The 7,374-nt window shown below is 45.9% G+C and overlaps 1 protein-coding gene across 1 annotated transcript in view; it reads right to left on the reverse strand.

The window, feature by feature from the left end:
• Window positions 1-7,374, reverse strand: part of GLOD4 (glyoxalase domain containing 4) — a 46,740-nt gene that overhangs the window by 39,050 nt on the left and 316 nt on the right. The gene's annotated exons all lie outside the window — the stretch shown is intronic.

The raw sequence follows: 7,374 nt of genomic DNA on the forward strand, positions 1-7,374 counted from the left end.
CATACAAAAGTGAGTACACCCCTCACATTTTTCTAAATATTTTATTATATCTTTTCATGTGACAACACTGAAGAAATGACACTTTGCTACAATGTAAAGTAGTGAGTGTACAGCTTGTATAGCAGTATAATATTGCTGTCCCCTCAAAATAACTCAACGCACAGCCATTCATGTCTAAACTGTTGGCAACAAAAGTGAGTACACCCCTAAATGAAAATGTCCAAATTGGGCCCAAAGTCTAGGTCTGGAGACATGCTTGGCCGGTCCATCACCTTTACCCTCAGCTTCTTTAGCAAGGCAGCAGTAGTCTTGGAGGTGTGTTTGGGGTCGTTATGTTGGCATAGTGCTCTGCGGCCCAGTCTCCGAAGGGAGGGGATCGTGCTCTGCTTAAGTATATCACAGTACATGTTGGCATTCATGGTTCCCTCAATGAACTGTAGCTCCTCAGTGCCGGAAGCACTCATGCAGCCCCAGACCATGACACTCCCACCACCATGCTTGACTGTAGGCAAGACACACTTGTCTTTGTACTCCTCACCTGGTTGCCTCCACACACGCTTGACACGATCTGAACCAAATGAGTTTATCTTGGTCTCATCAGACCACAGGACATGGTTCCAGTAATTCATGTCCTTAGTCTGCTTGTCTTCAGCAAACCGTTTGTGGGCTTTCTTGTGCATCATCTTTAGAAAAGACTTCCTTCTGGGATGACAGCCATGCAGACCAATTTGATGCAGTGTGTGGCGTATGGTCTTGGAAATGACAGGCTGACCCCCCCCCCTTCAATCTCTGTAGCAATGCTGGCAACACTTATACGTCTAGTTCCCAAAGACAACCTCTGTACATGACGCTGAGCACGTGCACTCAACTTCTTTGGTTGACCATGGCGAGGCCTGTTCTGAGTGGAACCCGTCCTGTTACACTGCTGTATGGTCTTGGCCACTGTCCTGCCGCTCAGTTTCATGGTCTGTATGTAGAGCAACAATTCTTTTTTTCAGATCCTCATTGTGCCCAATTTGGACATTTTCACTTAGGGATGTACTCGCTTTTGTTGCCAGTGGTTTAGACATTAATGGCTGCGTGTTGAGTTATTTTGAGGGGACAGCAAATTTACACTGCTATACAAGCTGTACTTCACATTGTAGCAGCGTCATTTCTTCAGTGTTGTCACATATACATATTTACAAAAATGTGAGGGGTGTTACCTCTGTGTGAAAACATATATACAGTATTTCACAAAAGTGAGTACACCCCTCACATTTTTGGAAATATTTTATTATATATCTTTTCATGCGACAACACTGTAGAAATGACACTTTGCTACAATGTAAAGTAGTGAGTGTACAGCCTGTATAACAGTGTAAATTTGCTGTCCCCTCAAAATAACTCAACACACAGCCATTAATGTCTAAACCACTGGCAACAAAAGTGAGTACACCCCTAAGTGAAAAAGTCCAAATTGGGCCCAACTAGCCATTTTCCCTCCCCAGTGTCATGTGACTTGTTAGTGTTAAAAGGTCTCAGGTGTGAAAGGGGAGCAGGTGTGTTAAATTTGGTGTTATCAATCTCTCACTTTCTCATACTGGTCACTCAAAGTTCAACATGGCAGCTCATGCCAAAGAAGTCTCTGAGGATCTGAAAAAAAGAACTGTTGCTCTACATAAAGATGGCCTAGGCTATAAGAAGATCCCAAGGCCCTGAAACTGAGCTGCAGCACGGTGGCCAAGACCATACAGTGGTTTAACAGGAGAGATTCCACTCAGAACAGGCCCCGCCATGGTCGACCAAAGGAATTGAGTGCATGTGCTCAGCATCATATCCAGATATTGTCTTTGGAAAATAGATGTATGAGTGCTGCCAGCACTGCTGCAGAAGTTGAAGGTGTGGGGAGTCAGCATGTCAGTGCTCAGACCATATGCAACACACTGCATCAAACTGGTCTGCATGGCTGTCGTCCCAGAAGGAAGCCTCTTCTAAAGATGATGCACAAGAAAGTCCACAGTTTGCTGAAGACAAGCAGACTAAGGACATGGAGTACTGGAACCATGTCCTGTGGTCTGATTAGACCAAGATAAACTTATTTGGTTCAGATGGTCCCAAGCGTGTGTGGCGTCAACCAGGTGAGTAGTACAAAGACAAGTGTGTCTTGCCTACAATCAAGCATGGTGGTAGGAGTGTCATGGTCTGGGGCTGCATGAGTGCTGCCGGCACTGGGGAGCTACAGTTCATTGAGGGAACCATGAATGCCAACATGTACTGTGACATACAGAAGCAGAGCATGATCCCCTTCCTTCGGAGAATGGGCTGCAGGGCAGTATTCCAACATGATAATGACCCCAAACACACCTCCAAGATGACCACTGCCTTGCTAAAGAAGCTGAGGGTAAAGGTGATGGACTGGCCAAGCATGTCTCCAGACCTAAACCCTATTGAGCATATGTGGGGCATCCTCAAACGGAAGGTGGAGGAGCGCAAGGTCTCCACCAGCTCCGTGATGTGGTCATGAAGGAGTGGAAGAGGACTCCAGTGGCAACCTGTGAAGCTCTGGTGAACTCCATGCCCAAGAGGGTTAAGGCAGTGCTGGAAAATAATGGTGGCCACACAAAATATTGACACTTTGGGCCCAATTTGGACATTTTCACTAAGGGGTATACTCACTTTTGTTGCCAGCGGTTTAGACATTAATGGCTGTGTGTTGAGTTATTTTGAGGGGACTGCAAATTTACACTGTTATACAAGCTGTACACTCACTACTTTACATTGTAGCAAAGTATAATTTCTTCAGTGTTGTCATATATATATTTAGGAGTTTGTCTATGAGAATGTTTGACCATTCTGTCGTAGAAGTGACACTGATGTTTGAGAGAAGGCCTGGCTCGCAGTCTCCGCTCAAATTCATCCCAAAGATGTTCTATCCGGTTGAAGTCAGGACTGTGTGCAGGCCAGTCAAGTTCCTACACAGAAAAATCTTCAGGCATCAGCATAACAAGACATTTTGGACAATTTCATGCTCCCAACTTTGTGGGAACAGTTTGGGGATGGCTCCTTCCTGTTCCAACATGACTGCGCACCAGTGCACAAAGCAAGGTCCATAAAGATATGGACGAGTGAGTTTAGGGTGGAAATACTTGACTGGCCTGCACAGAGTCCTGACCCCATCCCGAAAGAACACCTTAGAGATGAATTAGAGTGCAGACTGCAAGCCAGGTCTTCTCTCCAACATCCGTGCCTAACCACACAAATGCGCTTCAGGAAGAATGGTCAGACATTCCCATAGACACACTCCTAAACCTTGTGTACAGCCTTCCCAGAAGAGTTGAAGCTGTTATAGCTGCAAAGATTGGGCCAGCTCAATATTGAATAGATAGATAGACAGACAGACAGACAGATCTAATTAAAAAAATAAATACATACAATAGGGGTTCCTATTCTCTCAAATACTTTTAAAATATTGTTTATAGACCTGCTTTAAGTCACGTGTGGATTCTTTTTATTTACAATGAATCTACCAGGAGGAAATCACACCACCCGAATGTGTGCAACACAACTTCAGTGACAAACGCAGAATAGAGAATTAGCTCAGCAATGAGTTATCATCAGCCTTCTGACCGAGTCTGGGTGTGGTTGGCACACTGGAATTAGGCCAGCTTCCCTGTTATACAACAATGCAGTCTCTAAGTAATTGTAGATCAGCCTTAGCAGCCTGTGGAACTGCAACTCCTATCATGCACATATACCCTGGAATTCATAAAGAGTCTTGTACAGGTATCTCTCCTGTGAATTTCTCTACCCATGTTTTACAGGTAGAGAAGATGTTTGAAGAAGTTGGAAATGTATCAAGTATCAGTTCATTAAGACTTCCACCCTCCCAATAGAGCTGGGTGATTTTCTCAAAAAAAAAAAAAAAAAAAAATCTGCGATTTTTAACAAAAAAAAACTTGATTCGCGTTTTTGTTTTTTTTGGACACCACGCCGGTCCTGAGGGGCTGTGGGCAGGAGTTTTTAGGCGAGGCCACGGCTTTGGCCTAGTCCACGGCATCCGGCCTCGCGGACTAGGCCGAAGCCGCGGCCTCACCTAAAAACTCCTGCTCGCAGCTCCTCAGGACCGGTGCGGTGAAAAAAAAAAAAGATTTGCTTAAATTTTGAATCGATTTGACCTCTCAACTCAATTTAACATTTAGATCGATTTTTTCCCCAGCCCTACCTCCCAAGCAAATATGCTTTCTCCCTCCACCCCCCTTACCTTTGGTGGTGTTCTTGTGCTATGATACCATATTAAAAAGTCTAGTGGATCCAGTGTTATCATCTTCTTACATCCCGCCCAGATTTTTCTTTCCAGGAATTTTACTGCTTCTTGCAGTTGCCCCCCCCCAGCGACGCTGCACTCGATCGCACACCGCATCTTTTCTATGAATGGAGGATAGTAATCCCTCCTGGGATATCAACATTGTATGTCAGAGAGGGCATTACCACTCTCCATTTAAAGAACAATACATAAATACACATAGTGCCAGATCTGGGTCTATAGACAGATTGAAAAAAAAAAAAAATATGTATTGCATCTCTAGAGGCCCTAAAAAGCCTGAGTGCAGGGGTAAATACTAAGTAATGTGGAATGGCTTGCGGATTTCAGTGGTCTGTGTTTAGTGCCCCCGTATGGTGGTGCTTGGTGATCAGTGGTGAGTGTCCCATAACACTGGAGAATAGTGGCGTTTTCGTTCTAACAATGGTGGCCAATGTGCTGTGCTTAGTGGTGGTTGGTGTACCCCACCTTTTACTGGTAGTCATTGGGAGTACTTTGACTTCCAGGACAAGGCAGGAGAAGTGTGTGGAGGAATAAGAGGATCAGCAGGAGAGGGTGAAGGATGAGCTGTGTTTACATTTGCGATCACTGCAATTAAGACACCGCTAGACACAGAGCTCTGATCAGTTCTGTCTTTTTGTCTAATACCAGCTTCATCGCAGACATTTACCAGGTGCACTGGGCGCTGGTGTCTTAAAGTGGAACTTTAAGGCTAAAATAAAAAAAGGGCGAACAGGCAGGAATTTTAATAAAGAGACATGCTTTGTCTCTTCTGCATTAAAGTTACCTACCTGCTTGTCTGCCCTTGTACAGCAAACCACGCATGTACAGCTCACTGTAAAAATTCGGCAATGCCGAATCTGACTGAACTCCTGCGCATGCGAGGTAGTGAAGTCATCCTCGCCTGACCAATGAAAGCGTACAGCGATCGAGACCTGGAAGCCCAAAGATGTCAGCAGCCAGGTGAAGAGCTCTGGGATGCCGCATCGCTGTAGCCGAGGGGAGTGTAGTCCATTAATCCTTTAAGCTGTCCATTGATGGATGATCTCTGCTGAATAGACTGAATTTTGACCACCTATGGCTGTTCCTGCTTGAGATGAGTCGACCTAGTGATCAACGCCTCTCGAACAGGACTGTTGGAAAAATTTAATTTTCAGTGCATGCAGCCAATCAGCTGTGTATTCTAACAGTGGAGGAGTCCCTGCTGTCAGAACACAATAAGGCTGCGTGTGGATTCTACCAGCCACCTCAAAAGTGTGGTTGGGGGAATCCCTCCGACTAGCTGATCAAAAGAAAGTAAAATGTATATGTCAGGGCTCAAAATAGTAGCCAGGCCTTAAGAGTTACTTGCCACCAGTTGCCCCACCCAACCCCAACCATGCCCCTCCCCTAAACACACTCTCATAAATTATCTCATGAAATGACACTTAAATGTTTTATGCAGAATTAAGTTACAAAAATAAATATTAACAGCAACTTTATCAGTGCCCCTCAGCCCAGCCTCACCTGTGCCCGTCAGTACAGCCTCACCTGTGCAGAGGAAGAGTCGAGCTGGCCTATCATCAGAGAGCGGGGATTGCCCGCTGTAACAGCTTTCATTTGAATTGCTGGGTTCCCGCTGCCACTCACGTCACACGCAGTCCCACCTCCTCGCCCGGTGCCTCCCGGACCGGTGTTTTGTCTATCAAATGCGCCGGGCGAGGAGGCGGGACTGTATGCGACGGTGAACGGCGCCGGGAACCAAGCAATTCAAATGAAAGCTGTTACAGCGGGCAATCCCCACTCTCTGATGATCGCCCACCTCGACTCTTCCTCTCCTCCCGTGGCTGGGAGAATGGCTCCTATTCAACACCACCTACCGGCGGTGCTCGCCACCCCCCCTCCGACGAGGCAGCCCAGCTTGCCAGCCCTCATTTTTCACTTGGAAAATGTGAGTAGGCGAGTACAGCGGGCAATCCCCGCTCTCTGATGATCGGCCAGATTGACTCTTCCTCTTCTCCCCTGGCTGGGAGAATGGCTCCCATTCAACATTGCCTACCGGCGGTGCTCCCACCCCCCCCTCCCCGCCGAGGCAGTCCAGCTTGCCAGCCCTCATTTTTCACTCGGAAAACGTGAGTAGACGAGTGGAAAATTTGAGGGCTGGGTATGTGACAGACCCAACCGGGATTGGGGCTTTTGGAGAGGACTGCAGGGTAGCCTCTGGTCTACTGACTATGGGCCCTGGCTTTTGAGGGAGGTCTAGTCTTTGGGAGGTGTGTGACTCCTAGGTGTGAATTCCCATTGTTAATTGAGTCACCTATTGTTTCTCTTTCTGTCTGCTAACCCTCTTGGAGATGTGATTAGCATTGTGTCCACTTTACCTAGTTACTGAACCATTGTGGGATGTTTATGTTATCTGCTCATTGGATGTACTAATATTACGGTTTAAAGTTTGCATTGTTTAGGATAATGTGATCAAGCTCTTATCTGATTTTGTGTGGTATAAATCCTGGGTGAGTTTTCAATAAAGAGTTCCAGTTTGCACCTAAGCTAGTGTCATCTAGCTATTGGGTACAATTATCAGCTAGAATACCTGGTTCCAGAGTGGAGGAAGCTGTATCTTGGCGGAGGCACCTAGGCTGGGTGCCAGGGGGTCCATCACAGTGTATGGTCAACGTTAATTCTCCAGTGTTGTTTATAAACCGCACGCCACAAATAGATTTCCATTGCCTTGCTATTTGTTTTACAATTTAACGTGAGACACAATCAACAGTTTCCTCCAGCCTAGAAGTCTTATTCACCTCCACTTTCATTATATCTGGTACGGCTGTACCTCTTTATTCATTTGTCACATCAATAGCACCATATAGTATGGGCATCACCTATAAGGATTACGTGAATTTGTTGGATGCATTGGTACTGACAATGAAAACATTGCAGAATTTTCATTCATTTGGCACAAGACCTGAAATGCATTGCCAATCCCTTCTTCATCTCTCCCACATAGACAGAGCCCTATTACCTTCCATCTGATCTCCCGTCATAAGGACAAGATCTGTCAGGACATGTATAGCACCCTAGAGGAGGTATAC

This window comes from Aquarana catesbeiana, linkage group LG02 (genome assembly GCF_042186555.1).
Source record: "Aquarana catesbeiana isolate 2022-GZ linkage group LG02, ASM4218655v1, whole genome shotgun sequence".
Taxonomy (NCBI): domain Eukaryota; kingdom Metazoa; phylum Chordata; class Amphibia; order Anura; family Ranidae; genus Aquarana; species Aquarana catesbeiana.